General features: G+C 36.5%; 1 protein-coding gene across 1 annotated transcript in view; it reads left to right on the forward strand.

Annotated features, from left to right (window-relative positions):
• Nucleotides 1-417: 417 nt before the first annotated feature.
• Nucleotides 418-24,177, forward strand: part of LOC145675692 (uncharacterized) — a 40,266-nt gene continuing 16,506 nt past the window's right edge. Inside the window, exon 1 of the mRNA XM_081746296.1 lies at nt 418-565. The gene's annotated coding sequence lies outside the window, so the exon portion shown is untranslated. The remainder of the gene's footprint in view (nt 566-24,177) is intronic.

Genomic DNA, 24,177 nt, shown 5'->3' on the forward strand with positions numbered 1-24,177 from the left:
TTTAGTGATTTGGGAAAAGTGAAATTTTGAAATTTTACGTCCAACGATTATACCGGCTAGGCTAAAGGAGACAGTGGCGATGAGAAAAGAATGAAATGGTGGGATGAACAAAGTGGGAACGGGAGAACTCCGAGGAAAGGCCCGCACACGGTGTTTATCCACCACAAAGTTTATTTGACGCGAGCTCGGATCGAATCAGGGACTCCATACACCAGTGCTGAACGCTCCACCTCTGAGCCATTGCGGTTCCATTAGTGGTTTGAGAGATGAGGATACATTTATATTATTATTATAATTATTTGCAGTATTTGCACAAATTTTTCAATGATTTTAAGAATTATTTTTAGCGATTTTTCACTGAGGTTGGAGTATTTTCATGTTCCACTTAGTGACTCTCTGCGTTAGTCTTGGCAACATTGGAGAGAGGGTGCCCTATAGTTCTGTGCATAGATGATTCAGAGTTCTTGGTCGTTTCTTCATAAATAATTGTAAGTTCGTGGTGCTTTTCAGATTTCAAATCAAAGTGATATCCTATTTTAGGGGCACATAAATTTGTAAACTCTAGGTAAGACATATGTTACTTCATTTGAGAATAAAATTGTAGGCATTATCCAGACTAGTGATGGGCAGTGGGAATATTCCCGGTGGGAAGGAATTTAAAAAATGGGAATATTCCCGGGTTTTTTCCCTGGCCTATAAATTCCCGGGAAGGAATTTATTTCCATTTCTTTACTTTATCTTCCAAATTATAAGAACCATATGACTAATTACTTTATTTTAATATATTATGATTTAATTCTAGGTTTTAGCGACTTTGGAGGTTAAAAAATTTAAAATTCTTTGACTGTACTTTATATAACTAACAATATATTTTTGTTCCATTTTCATTTCCACTAAAAAGTGAGGTAATTGTTTAAAATTGGGGGGCCAAAACTAGCAAAAAGTAAGATGATTTACGGAAGAGTAGTCAAGAAAGAATCGAACACATTTTTTTAGGGCAGTAGGGGATTTATACAAAACGGAAAGGAAAGTGGAAGTGATTTATGTGAGAAAAGAAAGTGAATTGTTGGTAACGAAGATAGAAAACAACGTGCCATGCGGGGCTCTAACCCGCCTTCATTCGCTAACGCCCGCTCTGCAACGCTGTCTGAATTTAATGTTGGTAACGTAATTTAACGTATGAAACCATAAAACAAACGCATCGGAATAGGATATCGCAAAAAAAGTAGGTGCAAAAGCTGGCCTCCAATGCTAAAGAACAGCCAAAATTAGCAAAATACTAATGAACAAACGATGAAAAGGAACCATTTTGTAAAGTAATTTAGAATTATGTAGATATAGAGATGAAGTACTATTAATAAACCCTGAACCACCATTAGTAATAGACGTCGGTCTGTCTCCTCTCTCTGACTCGAATTTCTGAAGAAGTACTCGGACTTCTTTTACATGTGAATTAACGTATGGAATTTCGAGAAATAGGTAGAATGAAAGGTCGTGTATGGCAATGTTACGTGCTAAACTATAAAGATAAGTAAGTATCTTGCAAATTTTGTGAACATAAATATGCATGTGCAAATGTTGATAAATTGGTGAGACATGTATCTTCTAGCATTTACCTAATCTAATTGGTTTGTAACATTTATAAATTTAATGTGTTTATAATATCAGTAATAGAGTCAAGTTGAGCAAATCCACTTACATATAAATTTAAACTCTTACTGTATAATTTTTCACACATATTTAATTGATAGAACATATTGTAAATAAATAAAAATTTATGCGTACTCTCTAAATATAATAAAGTGTTAATAAAGTAACATAGTACCGTTCAGAATATACATTTTAAAGAATCCTCTGTCGACAACAATAATAATATGCTGTGATATAAAAATTAATTCAACTTTGAAATCATAATATAGTAATAGAATGCAATTTTCTTTCTGATTGAACATAAATTCCCGGGTAAATTCCCATTTTGGGAATCTTACCGGGAATATTCCCAGGGAATATTCCCGAAAAATATCTTCCCGGGAATTTACCCATCACTAATCCAGACTCCGCCAAATCATACGAAATGCGGTTATCAAGTGAGTGCTTTCTTTCTAATTCTTACCTTTAACAAGGTGGTTTGTTATAGCTAATGATCATATGGATATATATGGGTGCTGTTTTACTATACGAATCAACATATTGTAAAATGTATAGAAGAAAAATGGGCAAGTCTAATTTACAAATTCCATGTCTAGAACAGAACCCAACCAACCCCTGAGGGTCCGTTCCTGCTACTATTACTATTTCTAGTGCTGTGTGATTTAATTTCTCCCTGAAAATAGTAGAATGCGAACCTGGCTCACTTGGTACAGATTATTCGAAATACAGTGGATGTATGGCACAAAAAAATACTGCATAAAACACGAACCAACTTACGCTAGGTTGCCACTAAAAAGCACGAATGCCATCTAACCAAGTCGGGAGAAGCGCAGCAGGGTCCTTAGTGGCAGCAAGGAGGTGCCCCGTATGGAGCAGGCGCGTGAGCCGCGGTGGGTATCCACAAACAAGGCTAGTGGAAAAATTTATATGTCAAAATGCCGGTCCTATGTGTTGCACATTTGGGGCGAGATACTAAGTGCCTTGCAAAAAGTATCGAAACCTTGTTATTTACGCACCATTTCCACACTGCGTTTCACTATAACTCATAATAAATGTACCTCTTCTCCAAATAGTCCCTTCTGCTTCCACATATAACACCGCTTACAGCATAAAAAAACAACTAACAAGATCAAGTATTTTCTTATTTTAAAATATTTCCCTCACCAGACTTTCACTTACTCTTCCTCAAAAACCAGGATAAATTCTCCAATTCATCTGGTAAATTTTCTAAAATTGGTCCGGCGATACAGTCGTTACCTCTTATTTGTATTGTACGAATGCTTTTTTCACCCTGAACTAACGTGAAGTACGGTAATTCGTACAGATGTACAATCTGGAACCATACATGAATTTATGATATGATTATTCCTTACTTCACAAAATATACTTTCGACGCTTTACCTGTTTTTTCTTATGTGTTCCTGTGTGCAGATTCGCTTTAGGAGACCTTAACTGATGTGGGTAAAGACGCAGGATGTGCACATTTGTTATTAATACAGAACCTTGAGAAGTAACAAACCTTTGCTAAATGGTCACTAAAAACAAGAATTGTAGAGCTGAGGTCACGAATCTCTGCCGCGATTCTAATTGTTTTTGCCGTCAACCGTGGCAGAGATTCCTGAGCTAAGCTTAGTGCTTCTAAAAGCATGACGTTGGTCTGCTGGTGCGGTAGCATGTCGGTAAAATCGGCACCAGCGATATGGGTGAGGGCGATGGTGGATATCGTGTGGACGAAGGTAGTATGAAATATGACAGTAAGTATTTCTTCTGTGCATTTTAAAAATTCATGGTCACATTTAATTCTAAAAAATATTAGAACATTGTTAGTTAATATACTGTACTGACGAGATTCCAGTTTGTAATTTCTTCTTAATAGACAAATGCCTTCCACATTTGTTAACCCTTGAACTGCCACAATGTATTGACAAAAACTATATCCCTGGGGCTTAAACATAATTTTGATTTTTCTAGTTTTACTTGGACTGATTCTGCATACTGTATGTGTATAATCTTCGAAAACAAAACAAAAAAAATAATAATAAAATAAATAAATAAATGATAAATAAAAGTGGGCGTCCATAAGAGCCAGAAGACACAAATTTATAAAACCAGTGAGGCATAGCGTTGTTGCCTCATGGAGGTTGAAAGGTTAATATTTTTTTACGTTATTAGACATGTCACAGGTAAGATTCCTATCCATTTTGATTGCTGATTCGTCTTTTTAAATAAGAATAGAAATTTCTATTGTAAACTTTAAAAAATGATGGTCTCAGATTGTGCACTAGCACCGGAACTTACACTTAGCAAAGGCAGCCGAGAGAAACAGTGTGTTCATCAGCAACGAGCTGATTTGTATACAGGATAAAAATAAGGTAACAAATTCATATAACAGAAATTTACATTTCTTCGCCGAATATTATCATTTAGTTTTCTCCATTTTTTTTTCACCCTCAGTTCTCGTCATCAGAGGAAATTATGAATTTACAACGCCAAAAAAGGCACTGTTTATTAAAATCTATAAAAAAGGCAGTAATTATCTCTCCTGCGGGTCTCATAATATTGATTAGTAATGTTTTAAATACCTCATGGTGTAGTGGCAATGCACGTGTTATGTGTTCACTTTTAAGGGTATCGCTAACGCGGTTGGTGCATTTTGGAGAGAGGAAGAGGTTTACACTTCTGGTGCTTAGTAGCGCTGGAATTCATCTTCTTGAAACACTTGCACCGATTTCTCGTCCGGAGTAACTCTTTGTAGAATGTGATTAGTGTAGAAGCCTTCGGTGTAGAAGCCCTGGGTTGTACTTCAGTTGAGATCTTATGTAATGGGGATTCGAGGTTAGGCTGGAAGTTCTTATCTCACATAGCCTCGATGCTGAACTGACCAAAAATTTTGGTTCAGCCAATCTTCGCCCTAGGCTAGTAGTGGCTGGTTGAATATTTGTTGAACAGTATAGCATGGTGCTGACATTACAACAATGGGTGTATTAGTTGAACTTCACTACAGTGCGCGTGACATTTGTAAATATTGCCGACAAATGAGTTACGTCGTGGTCTCCTGTACAACTTGTGGTTTGAAAAGAATAGTGAGAAATTTGAGGAGACCGGTATGCTAAGATTAGACTAAATAGGGTGTAAGACAGTGACATAGCAGTAAGTTCATAACGTAGCTGCTGTAATCTTGAAGAAGTCTGTTAACAGCAATGTAGTAGACTGGCACATCAAAATCTATTTCAAAAAAATCTGTATATGATATATGCGACTGCCTGGAAAATTCTAGAGAAAGTATTACACTGGTATCCATACAAGAGAACACCATAACATCGACTTCATTCCGCAAGTATACAAATTTGCATCACATTCGCAGGGACGTTTGGTGCTCATAAGAAAATGTGTGAAATAATGTAGTCCACTTTTACGTAGATGGGCTACAGAATTAGATACTGAACACCTACAACTGCAGCATATAGAGTAAGGAAAATCAGTATTTCTTACATGAAAAAGAAATACACTTACAAAAATTTACAGTGTGGTAAGGGTGATTGCTTAGTTCATCATCGTGACCTCCTTTTAAGGTGATGATTCACATGGATCAATGAGGAGGTTCGTCATTCCTGAGTATATGCGAATATGGTAACTAGGTTCAAGATTCCTGAGTTGCCGCAATGTCGAGGCCTTACAAATTGGAGTACCTGACAGTTAGTTTAACCTGCAGCATATTATGCGCCTACATTCCAAAATCGAAATGATTATTAGACTTTTTTCTTCTTTTGTCTTTCCGTGTCTAGCTCTAGTACCCGATTTAACCGCTGTAGCTTTTAATTGTGGTAGTATCTAAAATATCGTATGAGGAACATATTTCTACTTAGGACATTTTGCGTCAAAATATTATTCAACACTTCCAGGCTACGAGACCATAGACCAAGTACTTTTGCAATGAAAAGTGCTCAGAGCAGATTCTTGTGGAACATGGAGATCGAACGCAATGCATAATCTAGATATTAGTTTGAGAACAGGCACAGCAGTTATAATTGATCTTTGCAAGTTTTACGTTTCGCTATGCTGCGCAATTTTCGCGACTTTCTACCGTTTTCGTTTCAGCCATAACATGCACAATACTTAGTAAGCCACAAATAAAAGATCTATTAATGAATATTGCGAGACACACAGAAGAGGTAATTACGACCTTTTTCTTATATCATTTCACATTAATGGTGCTGTTCTAACATACCGCGCTTGATTTGCGTTGTACAGCAACTGGTAGTGACAATGACACTAAGCTCGTTTAGTGCGCTAATCGCTTTTGCGTATTTTCAAATATACTCGTACTTAGCTTGAACTACTTCGACTACTTATGCCTTCAGAACATTATGGAGAGCGATGGTTTAATTATGATAATCTGATATATAATGCTTGAGTTTCCCGTTCTGGATTAGTTAAGTTGAGTATTGCTTTAGTGTTTGTGATTAATTGTGGGATCTATATTTATATGATGTACTGAAATGAATCAAACCGCATACACTAACAAGATAAATCAGTTTTAGCTGTTATGAAGAGTGAAATTTGAATTTTATGTCATCACACAAATAAGATTCAAAGTTTCAAGTACTAATGGAGGAATCCAAACTAACAGAGAAACTCTCAAAACTATAGAGAAGTTAGATTCTTTTTTGAATCACAAGTTACGATACGTACAAGTTACGATACGTTTGTACAAGTTACGATAAGTAATCGATGATTCGCTTGTGAGTAGTGGTTAGTGGAAACTGTGATGAAAAAGTAAGTGAAACACCAGATGGGCGAAAGAGTGACCTCATATAATAAAGCATTTCAACATCGTTATATTCTTAAATGAGCATCAAGAGAAGTGTACTTAACGCCCCTCCCCCCACAAAAAACCTCGAAATTATAATTTTCGGCATCGAAATAATAAATGTTACATAATGGAATCATTATACTTTAGCATAAACCTGCAGCACGTTTGGAATGAATTGCGTGCGAACTTGCAATCCAGGTTCACTGCTAACTAAGTAGTTAGTATAAAGTAAGTTGCAGGAACTTATGAGACCGATTTAAGTTTGAATTCGTATCTGAAAACCAATATTGTGAGTGAAGGTGTATTTCAGACTCAGTATAAAGGAACTAAAATATATGGTTTGATTCTGACATTGGCTATAGTACGAACTTCTAGTAAATGAATTCATTGCAAAATAAATATACAAGGTGTAACAGAATTATTTATTTCATGAGCTTTATCGTCAATTTTAGCCCTCTCTTGATGTTCTCATCATTTATATTTAATATTGTGGAATCACATGTCAATATTAATAATTTTTGTTACAATTTTAACTGCTTTTACATGCACGAACAAAAGTAAATTTTAGAATAAGACCTACAGAGAAAAAAGACAAAGATAACAATAGTTTAATTATAATGATCTCTTCTGTGATTTTGTCATTTTACCTGTATGACATCTTAAGTGTTTTGTTTTGGTACTTTTCACTTTTTTTCGTTCACAGCATTTGGTTTAAATTTCGGGTTTTAGCTGTTTTATCACCTGCATTAGTATTTTCTTTTCTCTTTAAATTACGTTAGAATTTAGGTCTGGTTTCACTTCACAATCCATTACTCTCATAGCTTAATATTTATTGGTTCACTGGTATATGTGTGTTTTAACTTTGTTTCTTGAAAGTGTCACTGTGTTGCTTCACATGCTCTGGTAACGGAAAGACGACCTCAACCATCCAGCGCTATTTCGGACTCTCAAAATTTGTATCTTGTGAATGATTTTGGGTTTTGTACGAGTACAATTAGTCTATTTTTCCTTGTTTCATTTTCCCCGTTATTTCAGCTTTCTGCATGATTTTTCACCAACAGAGATTTCCTACACTGTAAATTCATCTACATTCATGCCACTTTGAATTCATGTTATGTGTCCAATGTTGCTTTAAAGGAGTTCTTGTTCGTTGTCAGTTGATGTAAATAGTTTTGCAGTACTTGTTTCAGCTGTTAACTTATTTAGGCTGTTAAGAAGTTCTTCATCCTCTATAATTTCTGTCATAGTATAATGTTCTAGGGACCTTCTCAACTCTTCCACTTGTGAAATCCAGATACATTTTAATACAAAATGTCTCTGAGTTATTTCTCCCTCTCCACGTTCACACGGTGTTTGCAGCTATTTCTATTTTGTGTAAATAAATTTTGTAGGGAGCATCTCAGGTCAGAGAGAATTTGACTCCCTGTATAGATTTTATGTTAGTCATCTCTAGGCAGTTTTGATAACTGATTAAGTTAAACACTCTTCTTCCGGTTCCTCCAAGGGTACATTGTTCTTGTCAAGCTTTAACATTAGCTTTTCTGTTGTTTCTTTCGTGTTCGGCTGTAATTTGTAACTTAATCAGATCATTCTTCGTAGGCAATAATTTGCCGCTCATTTTCTGATACTTAATTGATAATCGTGGTGTTCTTATTATTATCAGTAGCTGGTCTAGAGAAGTTGTATTATTTGCTCCAATGAACCATATTACGATGCTTCTTTATGTTTTATCCACTGCTAGATGCATATTTTGTCTAATCCTCTGTCCGCAGATATGCTTGCTTATCCCATTGTTGCGCCCAAAGTTGTTTATGTTAAGTTCGGGTTATCTTTAGTGGTATTAGAATTTCCTCTGCCCTATGGTCTATACTTACGGTGTTGTGCATTATTATTATTATATTGACATGAAAGCACGTAGATACGTACTAAGGTTCCTTATTTCGTTAAAATTTATCGTAAACAGTTTTGTTGTATAATTCCTTTATTTTTTTCATTTTTATAATTGACCCTCTCTACAAACATTTTGTGAAACAACATATATTTAGTTTTCTTTACCAGATATTTGTAATTTATTGTTATTTCACCAGATACTTTAACTTCATTGTGATTATATTTTCCTTCTAAAATTTTCGATGAAATTTATGGAGACGTCATTGCATGAGCCACAATTTCTGCTGTTTGTATTAATTTACGTAATTTCTTTAGACACTGCTGTAACGTGATAACCCAAAAAGTTTGTCCAAGGACATTCTTTCGGTGATTGCTTCTTAACATTTGTGCCTGGTAATATACAGCTCTATTTCTATAGTATTCCCTGATGGATTTTTTAAAAAAATATTTTAGACTTCTAAACAATGAAGGCTACCATTTGTTTCGAAGGCATCAGAAGTATCTGCAAACAGAGCAGTGATTTACATAAGAGAGTTTTTGAAATTTCTGTCAGTTCATAAATTTCTTAGGCGCATCGTCTACAGATTTTCCTTTTCTAAAGTTGCATTGTAATTCACAATCGCCAATGTTAGGTCTGACTTTTTTAGTTTATGAATTATGACTTCAAACATTTTATTTAGTGTATTCAATAAGGAAATGGGTCGGTAAGCCTTCGGCCTCGTTCGATATTTTCTGTCCTTTTTATTATTATGATTAATTCTTAATCTTTCCATTGTTTCAAAAAGATGTCCTCAGCCATGATTTCGTATACAATTTCGTGAACTACGTTATTGAATAATCCTTTATGTTTGTAGAAATTTTTGCTGTCATGTTTTCAGGTCCTGGTACCTTTACCTTAGTGTCTTTAATATGTTACCGATTTCATCATTTGTAACTTGCTCCAATATATCTACGTCAATCAGATTGTATTCGTTGTTGAGTTCTTTGTGGTTTTGGTTTTCATTATTATCCTTTTCTATGTCATCGTCTGGGAAGTGTGTTTATTAAGAGGTTCATTGTTTTTTTCTTAATGGTCGTCATCCTAATCTAATCGTCTTTTTCTAATGTGACCATTTTTGGTTTCTTTATCTACATTAGGTAATTTGTATGACATGCTCCCGTATATATAATCTTAGATTATTTCTAACATACTTTTCCCAGCTACTTTCTTTCGATTTTTGTAATTCCTTCTTCAAAGTTCCTTTTGCCTGTATGTATCTTTCCAATCGTTTTGTTTGTTTTTAGTATCTGATCTAACGATCTTTGGTAACTTTCCTTGTATGCTCTTTATATTCCTTTTAGTCGCGTAAAATTTCCGTTCCAGAAGGGTACACTCTATCTGCTTTTAAAAATTACTGTTTGTGTTATTGTTTATACCATTTCTGTTACATTGTTTGTAATTGAGTTTGTTAGTTCTTCAATGTCTTCTGCTATAGTTTGTAGAAATATTTGTTTGTGAATTCTTTGCGTTCTATTTCCTCAAAGTTCTAACTTGCCGTTAGGGTATTTTCCTTTATTTCTTCAATATTCTAGCACCTTCTAATCATATGCATCTCTGGCGAGATATTTGGACGCTAGTGTAACATCTATGTTAGATTTTTCTCGTGCTTCATTGTTAAAGATGGCAGAATTTACTTATACGTTGAGAACGCGAAGATTATATTTTCTAGTACCTCTACTGTTTTGTCCGTTACTTCCTTATGCATAATGGAGACTTGGTATTTGAATCCAACATTATAACTAAGTTCCCATTTCTATAATGATATCAAATGCTGGCCATTTTCTTTTTTACATATGCTCTAATTACGTGGTCGAATTGAAAGTAGAAGTTTCCTGCCTGATACGAATTTTATGAAAATATGTTTTTTCCAGCATGTTTGTTATTTACCACAGTGTTGCATTATATTTAGAGTAGATATTTGCTTATTGTGGACTACTATAGTTCGTTTTGAAGCCTATCCGGTTATACAAATTTTTGTTGTGAATGCTATATTCACAATGTTTTAGTTTCTCCTGTAGCATTCTTTTATACAATTTATGTCTAGGTCGTAATACTCATCGCATTTGCTTAATTCATCTATGACTCTCTTTGCTCTTTGAGCATTTAGTTGTAAAAAGGCGATTTAGTTTCTAATAATAAGTTTCATTTGTGAATTATTTGCTAGCAGTTTGGCAACTCTTTCTAATTTCTAAACACCAATCTCCCATAGATTTGTTCGAACTATTTTGTACGTTATCTACTAGATTCCTCGGCTCCTTGTTTCGTAGAGTTCAACGATTTCCAAAAGATGAAATGATTCCAATCCCGTGTGAAGAAAACTAAATCGTGACTTCAAGGCTAGGAAATGTTATTTTGTCCCCATTTGGACAAAGATGTCTCACTACACATCTTAGACCAGATGTTCGCAATACTGGTCTTAAGATTTGTGATTTTGTGTCAAAGTCCAAATATATCTTTGTTGGATCTATACCTTCGTAATTTTCATTTTTGTGTATTATTTCCTTAGTTGCGTCCTTTTCAACCATATTGATATATTTCTGTTTTCCCTGTTTTATTTCATACTAGGGATGAAATAGTTGTATTACTCAGATGTTCAGCTTTCGTTTTTTCTTAGTTTTCTTTCTAAGCTCTCTTATCATTCTCTTTTCCAATCTCCAGTTTTTGTTGACCTGTATTTTTTGTTTTATTTTTGGTTTTGATTATGCACTTCCTCGTTTTTTAGCTCTACTTGCTGTAATTGTTTGCATCCTCTGTTTGTTGTACTTTATTTGGGAAGAGGATCTCTTCTTTGTTTAATGTGATATTTTTAGGTTGTCATTTTTCTCGGTTCCTTCTATATGCTTAAATTTGGTATCTTTGTAAGTTTATTTTCTATAATCAAATTTTGCCATTACTGTTTCTCTGATTGTTTTGTATATTAGGCATGCACTCTCATTTTGAACCTTGGATTCTTTTCTTCTTATCTTGCATGGGATGCATATTTTTTCTTTCGCTTTAGAACATTACAGGTTTTAATGTTCAGTATTGTTATAGTGCGCCCGTCTTTTTTCTTGGGAACGATAGCATGCAACATGTCCGTAGTGTAGAGATATTGGATTTCCCTCATATTATTAATATTCAGTATATAAACAAATCAAGATATAAAAACGATTTTATTTTTTATATTTTTTTCTTTCTTTATTTTCTGTGGATGATGAGAGACAGACACAACTTGGAATAATAAGACAGTCAGCAAACATTTCAAAATTCTCTTTAGTAGACGATTCTTCATTCTTCATTCTTGGTAAATTTATGTAACTTATGTAATCTGATGTAACCAAAGCGTTCTGTAACTGTTGACAAATTGTTAAATAAGTCGAGAATTCCATTTACCTTGCACTTTCCTGAATCCTACACGTGCGAACTTTGGATGTTTTTCCGTAATTTCGACGGCCATCTTCCTACTTTGGTTGATGTAAAAACGTCCCAGGACCCGGAAGAAGGGAGTAGCACTCGAGAAGCGGTAAAGTACACGAGTCGCGAGTGTGAGCAACGGCAGGAAAGACCTATTCCAAGTTCCACACCAATTCGACACAGAAGCCGAGACATGGAGACCACCAGTCGACGACCAGGAACGGAGGTACGGAATACACATCCAAGGTCCTAAAGGCTGAAACAACCTTCCTTTTCTTTCTTCCTAAAAAGACTCTCGACTCTCTTTTTTTATATATTTGTTTTTATTTATTTCTACCCACATGACCTACAAACTAAATACGCTCGTCGTCTTCTCAGATACCTCTCAATTCTACCAGTGAGCTATATTTCCCAAATTAACGATTATAGTTTCTTTTCTTTCTTCAAAACGACGACGAAAGCATTCCTTCCGAATGCACAAGCGTAAGATGATGGAAATGCTGATCTTTTTTCTCTCATCAGCGTAAGATGGTGATTAATGCTAGTTTTCTTTCAAACCTCTAAACTGTTTTCTCTTCATTTTTAAGGCTTTTTAGAATCACCTCCAACTCCCCCGCCACCAACCCTCTATGAAACTAGTTTTCTTTGTTTTTTTTTATTTTTGAGCAATCTTCCTTATGATATTCTATAATTACCTTTCTTTTTCTCTCCTTTTCGGAGAGTGGTGCAGCCCCAATACCTCTTGTGTATGTTTTGTGTGTTGTATTTAGTTTTTAGTGTAGGTATAGCATATTTAAGGTCTTGACTTGTGCCCAATAGTTTTATTACTTGTGTTATATGTTGCGAAGACTAGCGGACGAATTTTTGATACCTTTAGAGAATATTTTTAACTTAAGTGATTCTGTCTATTTCGATCCCGCGGCCTGTTCGTCTCCTAAATCGACTAAATTCACACGTAATTATTTAGAGCAACTTAAAAAGAAGCTAGAATTTTCGGAATCATTTTTGGATATTTCTCCTGATTCTTTAGACGTAACTGTTCGTGGTTCTAGTTCTAGCAGTATGGCTACAGGAGGAAATGATGCACCTCCGTCCATGCACGGCACGATTGTGAAACCGGAGCCTTTTTATGCCCGGTTGGGTGACGATGTAAACACGTACATCAGACGATATGAGACCATCGCTAGCATTAATTCATGGGATTGTATGAGACGAAAATTGGTGCTGGGGAGCCTACTCCGTGGCCCCGCTGAAAACTGGTTTGCTGGCATAGAAAGAAAGCCAGAATTTGCCCAAATGACTTACGACCAGTTCAAGCAAGCTTTTATAAATGCTTTTAAGGACAATTTGGTGCCACAATTATCTGAAGCTCAGATGCGAGCCCGTGAACAGAATGAATCAGAATCCGTTCTAGAGTATGTTTATGCGAAGCAGGATTTGATTTTACGCGCAGACCCGACTGCCGATGAAAAGAAACTATTACAATTCATTGTGGAAGGACTTTTACCCGATTACTTTAAAGTTGTAGTACGAAAGGAGTATAACACGGTCAGCGACCTTTTGAACGATCTCATTATCGAGGAAAGGACTAAATTGTTACTGAAGCGTAAGGAATTAGAGAAATTCTTGAAAAAGAATTCTGCTGTTTTGCAGTCGTCTTTATTTTCTCCGGCTAGCATAGATGCTAATACTCAGAATAATGCTGAAGTAAGGGTTCAAAGTCCGATTACTACTCAACCGTATAATACGCAGTCAGCATACTTGCAAAACCAGCAGACTCAACAGAACCAACCGGTAATCGACCCGTTAACTGACATACAGCAACAACTGTCAAAGTTGACGCTGCAGATTTCAGCCTTAGCTCCTTCAACAAATTGTGAAAGAAGCGATGATTTTCAGTATAGGAAAAAGCAGTTTAATCAGCCGAAAAATGTAGGTCATGATTACCAAGGAAAACGGAACGGTAATCAAAACAACAGAAGTCAGAATAATAATGCTGATACTAATAAAAAGTCTAGCAGTGATTTTGCGTCTTCAAGTAATAGTAATTCTTCGCCAGGTCAGGGTTCGACTCCGGATAGAGGCCAAATTATTTGTTACAAATGCAAATTACCCAATCATATTGCGAGATATTGTCGTATGCCTTCTTTAAACACGCAGAGTAGATGGTCGGGACGAATCTACTCAGGGTTGCGTTACAGTCCCTATAGTGTCCTTTAACGAATTGCCTCATGTGTCAGCTTTTATGAACGGGAAAGACGTAGAACTGATGATTGACAGCGGCAGCCAGATCAGTTGTCTGGGGGAAAATTTGGTCCCGGGAAATGCTAAACGCTTCCGTATTAATACTAGACTTCGGGGAGTAACAGGGAAGTCTATACAAGTTTTTGAGATAGCTTTATTAAAATTTAGGATTGGTAAAAAATGGTTTACTCATGTACTCAGAGTTATTCCAAATTTTGATTATAGGCCTTTGATTGGCGCCGATTTTTTGGAAAAGCACAGGGCTGTTTTAGATTACAGTTAGCAAAATTTAACTCTCTTTCGATTCGGTCGCCCTCCTTCGAAAACGTTGCCTCCGAGGAATTTAGAAGTTAATTTGTCAAAGGTCTTAACATCTAGGCTTGCGCAGGGATCTCGGGCTATTTTTAGAGTATTGGAAAACACGATTTTACCACCTCGCTCGCATACTCTGGTGAAGCTACGCAGTTGTTGGGATATTTCGGGGAAAAAGTTATTATTGTCACCCTCTCGCCGGATAGAAGAAATACTGGACATTTTTATTCCATGTGCGATAGTGAATGGAGGATGCCCCGTGGTGTATGTTATGAATCCCACCATTAAGGAGATCAAACTGCGACAAGGTACACATATTGGGGATGCTGAAGATTTTGAGGGGGTCCCAGAGGAGCCTGAGGAAAGGAGTTTTTCGTCGGTAGAAGAAAGCCTACCGTTCCCGGAGAAGATGGAGCTTTCCAGGCGACTTTGTGATCCTAGTCGTGTCGATGTCAACCCCGAGCTATCTCCAAAAGACAAAGAATGATTCTACAGTCTCATACGAGAATTTCCTGATGTTTGGAGTTGGTCTGAGGAGGACATAGGACTCGCACGAGGCTACCTTCATGAAATTCGTCTATCCGATCCTACACCCGTGTATAAGACGCCCTACTCAGTGCCTTATCATCTTTGTGGAATACTCAATTAGCAGTTAGACACGATGCTTCGTCAAGGGATTCTGAGGGAAAAAATCTCGCCGTGGAACCACCCCATCTTGCTGATTAGGAAGCGTAATAATCAGTTCCGATTCGTAAGTGATCTGACGGGTCTAAATCAGCAGTCCCATCCTTCGAACTTTGCGACACCGTCGGTGGATGACATAATCAATCGTATGACAGGACATCTCCTTTATACTTCGAGCGATTTGACCAAAGGATTCTTCCAAATTCCGATTACAGAGGAGTCGAAAGAGTGTACAGGCTTCTCGATACCAGGCATGTCAAGTTATCAATATTGTGTCTTACCTATGGGACACATTTCTTCCGCAGCAGCGCTTAATAGACTGGTCAAATTGACGTTAGCAGGCGTTCCAAGTACAAATATTATGCATTATGTGGACGACTTCTACATTATCGCGTCATCTGTAGACGAGATGGTGCATTGGTGCAAGGTCCTGTTTGAAAAACTTAGAGAACGGGGACTAAAATTGTCTCCCGAGAAGACAAAGATCGCACATTATTCTTTGATAGTGTTGGGACATCGTTTATCAAAATTTGGAGTGCAAGTGTCGGATCGAATGTTAGCCACGATTCAGAATTTCCAACGTCCACGCACGAAGAAGAATTTAAAAAGTTTTTTAGGGGTGTGCTCCTTTTTGCGAAGGTATGTTAAGGATTTCTCGGAAATCGCTTATCCTCTTCAAACTCTGCTTCGAAAAGACCAAGATTTTAAGTGGGGAACCCCGCAGCAAGAATCTTTTGAAGCTCTGAAAAAAGCAATTTTGGAAGCCCCAACATTGATGGCATACAAACCAGAGAGGGATCTACATATCTACACCGATGCGTGCAAGAAGGGCCTCGCAGCTGTAGCAAAACAACCTATTTCAGACGATCCTGAAGCTGAACTAGTACCGATCGCATATGCCAGTCGAGCAGTTGGCCTTTCAGAAAAAAATTTGTCCGTGTACCATTTGGAACTCTTGGCTCTGCTGTATGCACTGCGATCTTTCAGATATTTCGTAGTGGGTCGACATTTCTATCTTCATACGGACTCCAAAGCTATTACGTTCCTTCGCCACAGTAAGAACCTGACAGGTAAATTAGCACGCTGGATGTCTGAGATTGATTGTTACGATTTTATGATCGCCCATGTGAAAGGTACCGACAACATAGAAGCCGACAGTTTGAGTCGCTTTGTTAAACATAGTCGCGACAAGGAAGATGAAGAAGAGAGTGCCTCTGAAACGAGAATTTTCCTAATCGAAGACATGGACCTCATTGATATCGCAAAAGAACAGCGAGAAGATGCAGTACTGAAGAAAATTATTGATCACTTGGAGGATCAAGCAGAAAAGGATCCAGCCTATGAAAGACAGGCATCGTATTTTGTTTTGAAGAATAATGTAGCATACAAAGTGAATAAGACATCATTCGGTAAAGTCTATTTGTTAGCAGTACCATCGAAATTGCGAGACATTGTATTTGAGAAACTGCATTGTGAGAAACTGGGTGCGTGCCATGGTGGATTTTCGAAAACATACAACCTTTTAGTAAAGTCTGTCTATTTCCCTAATATGAAAAAATTTGTGTATGATAAGTGCCAATCTTGTGTGACTTGTCAATTGCTAAAAAAGAGGAGTGGAAAACAGTTCGGTAGTCTTCAGACACATCCTAGCGTCCATCCTTTTTTTAGAATTTATGTGGATCTTGGTGGGACCTACCCTAGTAATAATATCTTACGCCACAAATTTCTAATCATAGTCATAGATGAAGGAACTCGTTTTTGTATTACTGGTTCTCTACCAGATGCTTATGCAGCTTCTGTTAGTGCTTTCATATATGATAACGTCATATTGAAGTATGGGATACCAACTCAAATCTGTTGTGATAGAGGTGTTGCATTTACCAGTCAATTATTTAAGGAGTTATGTAAAATACTGGGGACTCAAATACATTTCGCTGACGTTCAAGGGCATTTTTCTATTGGGAGCGTTGAAATCGCAGTAAGAAATATAGAACAGCAATTGAAGATCGCCTTAGACAAAACTGACCAATCACGTTGGATTGAACTTTTACGAGAAGTGACCTTTGCCTATAACGTCACGTGCAATTTGAGCATGAAATATTCTCCTTTTGAACTCCTCCACTGCTTTTCTCCTCAGTTGTTGCATTCCGCCATGTTGGGTACGGAATGTCAATTTTCGGAAAACCAAGACAGATTGGAACGACTGAAGTATATACGCGAGAAAGCCCAAGAAAATTTGTACAACCGACATCTGACGTCCAAGAAGTCTTATGACAAGAGGCAAATACAACAAGAATTCAAGCTGGGTGAAGCGGTTTGGATTTTTGATGTGTCTAGAAAACGAGGACAATGTGCTGCTTTCTCGGGAAAGGATTTTGGACCTGGTCAAATTGTGTCCAAAAAACATGACAACAGCTATTATGTTAAGTTTCGAACACCTAGAGGACAGATTAAGATAGACTCATTTTCTATAGACCGGCTTAAGAAGTATTATCCACTTGAGAAGGGAATATCTAAGGACTTGCAAAAGTTAGAGAATCAGGACGCACAAATATTGGGTGAAGGAGTCCAAGAAAAGGATTTTCAGCAGCAGGAGGAGTCCACTTCTTTTTTGATGGAGTATCAGGAAGAGGAAAGTTCGGGGGAAGCGGATTTATTGTTCATTCGAGATGTGAAATTGATGTCCGAAATTCCGTCGTGGGACGAGACCGGACCCGACACCAAATCGATGGCTGATGTTGAAAAACCGAAGTTTGCCGTCAATAAGGAAATTAACCGGAAAGTGGCTTTGTATGTTGGGTCTATTACGTCACTGGCAGGACAAGCGATCGTAAATTCATCCAACACCCAGTTGCAACCAAGAGGAGGTGTAGACTTGATGGTACAGTCTTTGGCGGGAAGTGAAATGAGGTAGGAGTGCAAGAAAATTGGTCACTTGAACCCAGGTAATGCCGTATTAACCTCAGGATATAATCTACCTGTAGATTATGTTATACATGTATCTGCACCCGATGATAAGAATGCTAAGCGCCTAAGGATGTGTTATGAGAAATCCCTACAGTTGGCTATGGACAATGACATAACGACCATTGCCTTTCCAAATATAGCTACAGGAGTATTTAACTACCCGAAATTGGAGGCTGCAAGAATTGCTTTGAACGTAGTAAGGGAGTATCTCGAGGAGTACCTCGATTATTTTGAAAAAATAATTTTTGTACAATTCGATAAACAAAATCAAACTATTTGCGAAAAAGTGATGCACGAATATTTCCCGAAATGAGTTTTTTGTCCTTTACAAGAACATAAAATATATATAATGTACTTAACCTAGATTAGTTTATTACTGGCCTAACAGGGAGTTATTTCTACGTTAATTTGCAGTATGTTAGTACAACCTTTTACCACTACAAAAAAATCCTGTGTCCATTATTCTGTTAAAGTGCAGGTCCAGAGGAAGTATTAAACCATCTCCCAAAAACAGTTTCAGCTATGACTTGTCTACCTCCATTGTTGAAAATAAAATTAGGTGAAGTACTGAGATGAACTAGTAGGCATTCCACTTACCTATAAAAAAAAGGAAACATTGAAATTAGTAACGCAATTTAACAGGAACATATATACTTAGGCTAACAGAGATAATAATCAATAGAACATGTGAAAATTCTAAATTTCTCATTATATTTAATTTGTGTTTCAGATAACCTATTTTGTTTTAAGGTGCATTATCCTATCTTTCTCTTTCCCACATCTGACGTCTAATAACACCGAGTTCCAAATAACATCTGGTTTATTTTTCCGTAAACTCTCAAATGTTATTTTATACCAACACTCATTACCGATATCTTTCAATTTGACATTTTCCTTTCCGCACGATGTTAAGGTTTCTTCTCTTTTTGAATCTCTGCTTTGCAACGAAAATGACACTCTAGCTCCAGATGTCTACGAAGCTGCAAAAGACTTACATGATCTGCAAGTCCACATTAACGATTATTTTTTAAAGCCTCCAAATCCACGATTTCATCGATTATCAACCAGATCTCCACGTGCACTGCTAGGGTTCATTGGGAAAGCATTGAATTGGTGTTGTGACGTAGCTGACAGTTCTATTGATTCGATAAATAAAAAGGAATTTCATTTGGAACAAACTGTACTGGGTTTACAAAAACAATTGTTAAAAAACAATTTATATATTCAGAACACAACTTCAGAATTTTTAAGTTTTCAAGATCAGATACAGGATAATTTTCATAAAATTAGAAACTTCGGCAAAAATATTGGATCAAGAACATGATCTGGGAGATCATCTTAATAAGCTCGCAAATTGAGTCCATAAAGAGGTCATTTCGTTCATTCAAGAGTTTTATTCGATTTCAACGCAGTTTGTACAGTTTCTACAAATTTTTAAATTTGATCTGACAATTCAGATGTGTACAGATGCTAGCCTGAACCCTAATATAATTCCTTATAAAGTGTTGCACGCACATTTATTTGAATTTGAGAATATCATTTTGAAAAATGGATATAAGTTAGCCATAGATAAGTCGTTGTTGGAAATGTATTATTCAATTAATGTTTTGACTTGTTCAATCACCGACACGTACATTTATCTACAGATGAAAATTCCGATCGTTGAAATACAGCCTTCGTTTGAGTTATATGATGTGCAGCCACTTCCGTTTGCTGTATACAATCAAACTTGTACCGTTGATATCCAGCCTTTAGTTATGGTAGTTCAAGATAAAAAAGATCTTATACCAATAACAGGAACAAGCCTTCTTGCTTGTCATTATAGCCAATCAAAGTTATGTAAGATACCTACACACACTGTGACACGATCTCGATTAATAAATTGTGCTCACGCAGCTTTCGTTGCCAGTACAGTCAGGGAAATATTACACAACTGTGACCATACGTGCTATGATTCGAAAGAGGCACAGATTATAGACATTGAATCGCATGAGTTTGTTTTAACACACCCACCAGAATTTCTAACTTTGAAGACTAGAGAAAATGTGTCTACTATTCGAGTTCCAGAAGAAGCCAGATTATACGGAGCTCTTAAAATTCGAATACCATGCAATGCTAAATTAATTGTGGAGAGAAATCTTTTCGTCAGATCGGATTTTCCGTGTCTCGACAATGATCTTACAAAACCTGTATTTTTACATCTTTTTCCGAGCCAGCTAGTCTCCAATAATCTGATGCTATTACGGTCTACGTATAAAGGGAATGAATTTTTTAATGTTTCATCTTTACTTAACGATGTTTGGAGTTCTTCAATCCGACATATGAATATATCAGCATTTACGATAATTGACCAGACGCCCATTAAGATGCCTATCTATAAGCATGAATATTTTATACCGGGAATTATTATTATTTGGAATATCATCATAACTCTTCTACTTATTTATTTGCTAAGAGAACATGGAATTTTCAATTTTATATGGTTTTGTAGAAAATGTAGTGCGTCTACGGAATTTTCTTTGCAAGAATTGAGCTACGTTTTAGACATTGTGCAAACCGTTATTGCAATTGTAAGTCTAATTTTGCTCTATAGAGTAATGAAAAGTTTAATGAAAAAAAATTGGTGATGATACGCCACTGCAGATGAAGAGTTTTGAGAATAAATGTAACGAGAAGATTGAAGAAAGAAATCAAGAACCTGAAGTGACCCCAGAAAAGTTCACCACGTCGAACAGAAATGAGGATGCACATTCAGTGTCAGATTTGAGTTTACCTCCTCCTCCGGAAGAATTGATAGTTAGTGACGGAAGTTTTGGTACAGAGATTATAGTACCACCTTCTACCGTCTTGGAATTAAGGAATTCTAACGTAAAATCTTCGTACATTTCCAACTATATAGTGTATTCTTAAAAGCGGATACGGAAACTAAGATGTCGAGCAATTCACGCATTTTGTGAAACAGCATCAAGAAGATATTACAACGTATATACGCACGACCATATAAAATTGAGAATCATTACCGGACATACCTATTTTTATGAATTTAGAGACCTTCTTCTCCCCCCCCCCACAATTTTTATTTCCAACATAATTTTACTAACAGAATCGAGTATTGGGCGATAAAACCCAATCCAACCTCTAGTTACCTTAAATTCCCAACCTAATCAGGAAATGGGTTAGGTTTATGTTGGAAATAATGAGCCCCCCGGCCCCCTTTAGAGTATGATATTAAGGAAATTGTATTTAAGATTTTAATAGGAAATTTTTTAGATATTTTGGGCATTTGGTCAGATCATGAATATGAAGTACTTATACTAATACTAATTCTTTCTTTTTCTTCTTTTTTTATGTTTCTCTATTGTCCTAATTTTACTGATGCCTCCTACCCACCTCTACTGAAATACTACGATCACCCTCAGACTTTCATGAAAACCACCCTCACAGTCCTCAAATAACGACACTTCCTTTATTTATCTTCCCTGATTTTTTTTCACGATACCTTGATATTCTTACCTGAGTTTTCAACCCTGTTTCTCATCGGAAGTAAGTCTTCGGATAATAACCTTACCGCATTTCACTCTAATTTTCCTTATTTTCAAATCTTCTCCACAATTCCACTATTTTGTAAAACCAATCCCCCGAGACGCCACTGGCTTTACGCTTAGGTACCTTGACTTTGAAATCGCCTTTCAAAAGCCTAATAATAGTTATCTTAATCAAATCTTACTTTCCCAATATCATTATCCTTGTTTTTGAACTCTTGTGTCCCCTCCCCCCAAATTAAAAACAGCCATTATAACTTGTCATTCGTTTTGCTCCTATCCTTCTGTTTGTAAACAAACATCGGCCATTACTATACCGAGAGCCTTTGCGAAAACTCCCATCCCTCCCTCATAGCGTCATGGCAGCCATCTTGGAAATTTTCATGTTTACATTTTCCCACGGCTTAGAAACTGTGTTCCTTTGCCAAATTTTCGCTACAATTCCTGTTTCTTTATATTATAACATCTATATTTTTCACTTTTCTGATACACACCCTTTCTTAATTTTCATCCTAGATACACATATACAGAGTCACATGTTTCCGATAACTTCAATCATTATTCCTTTTTTTCCTTTATTAATTTTTTTTTAAAAAAAACTTATCTCCCCACAACCCCTTTCCGTACCTCAATGCAGAATAACATCACTAAGAAGAAGAGGATTTATGGACATCAAGAGATATCGACGCTCAGATTTGAACCTCACAATTTGCCCACCAACCGACGCAAGGCATGATATGTTGCTGAACGTTTTTTTTCTCTCACTTTTTGTTCACACTAATTTTTTTGATGCACGTAAAACTCACCTTATCACACGTCACGGACATAAATATTGCAACTATAAATATAATTATACATCTTCAAGCAGCTCACAGCCATACCCCATCACGCCCAGCGTCATCCTTCCAGTTCAGCCGATAACATCTGCCATCTGGTGACAGCTACTTCAACTTCACTACGTCAACGACCAAGCTGGAGTAGATTATCTTGCAGCTGAGACTCTGCCGATTCAGCATTCTACAGTTTCAAGTTCAATGTTATAAACAAGACCATGTGCTTCAGTATCTTAACGATTACGTCAACTATTTATACGGGAGAAAAGACAGGAACTATCCAAGACATTGAAAGATGATGCTTTCAAATTGACAAATTAACTTTCTTGTGTGTTTATTCTTCAAATATTGATTGATTGATTGGTTTAGTGCTACATTTTATTATCTGTTAACGCTAGTGATTTAAGTGTTTCTTTTTAGTGATGTGTGATTAATTATTTTTTTATATGTATATAACATACATAAAGTTCATATAATACAAAGTATAAATACAGTGCGTTCAATAAGTAATTGGACCTGAAACGACAGCGTTCCTCTTTTCGTCATTCAGTAAGATTTAGTGGCGGGAATGTAGAGATATTGGATTTCCCTCATATTATTAATATTCAGTATATAAACAAATCAAGATTTAAAAACGATTTTATTTTTTATATTTTTTTATTTTTTTTTCTTTCTTTATTTTCTGTGGATGATGAGAGACGGACATAACTTGGAATAATAAGACAGTCAGCAAACATTTCAAAATTCTCTTTAGTAGACGATTCCTCATTCTTCATTCTTGGTAAATTTATGTAACTTATGTAATCTGATGTAACCAAAGCGTTCTGTAACTGTTGACAAATTGTTAAATAAGTCGAGAATTCCATTTACCTTGCACTTTCCTGAATCCTACACGTGCGAACTTTGGATGTTTTTCCGTAATTTCGACGGCCATATTCCTACTTTGGTTGATGTAAAAACGTCCCAGGACCCGGAAGAAGGGAGTAGCACTCGAGAAGCGGTGAAGTGCACGAGTCGCGAGTGTGAGCAACGGCAGGAAAGACCTATTCCAAGTTCCACGCCAATTCGACACAGTAGCCGAGACATGGAGACCACCAGTCGACGACCAGGAACGGAGGTACGGAATACACATCCAAGGTCCTAAACGCCCAAACAACCTTCCTTTTCTTTCTTCCTAAACAGACTCTCGACTCTCTCTTTTTCTATATATTTGTTTTTATTTATTTCTACCCACATGACCTACAAACTAAATACGCTCGTCGTCTTCTCAGATACCTCTCAATTCTACCAGTGAGCTATATTTCCCAAATTAACGATTATAGTTTCTTTTCTTTCTTCAAAACGACGACGAAAGCATTCCTTCCGAATGCACAAGCGTAAGAGTAGTCTCAGCATGCAATTTCTCAAAAATGGAGATACTTCTACTACTATGTGGGATCTTCGCATTCAATTCTGAAACGGAATTTAATTTCTCATTTTGCTTCTTTAAAATTTTGATCTGTTAAGGTATTCACACTATCCTATTTACGTCAGATGGAAAGCCAAAGTGATCATAAGGGCTTACTTTTCCTTTTTTTCCCACCATTTAAAGTTGTTTTTTTAATGTTTTGTTTGTCTTCACTTTTGCCATTTCTTCGGAAATCGGCGTTTATATTACTACTGTTCCTTTTATCTTACTAAGGTAACGTTATTTTTTCTTTTATTGAGTTTAGTTTTATTGTTAGATTGGTTCTGAAGATTGAAACCGTTTGTCCTTATTTTGGTTTTATGAAAGAATCATTGTCGTAGTAGTATCCTGTATGGCTTTCA

This window comes from Thermobia domestica, chromosome 18 (genome assembly GCF_964235325.1).
Source record: "Thermobia domestica chromosome 18, izTheDome1.hap1.1, whole genome shotgun sequence".
Classification (NCBI taxonomy): domain Eukaryota; kingdom Metazoa; phylum Arthropoda; class Insecta; order Zygentoma; family Lepismatidae; genus Thermobia; species Thermobia domestica.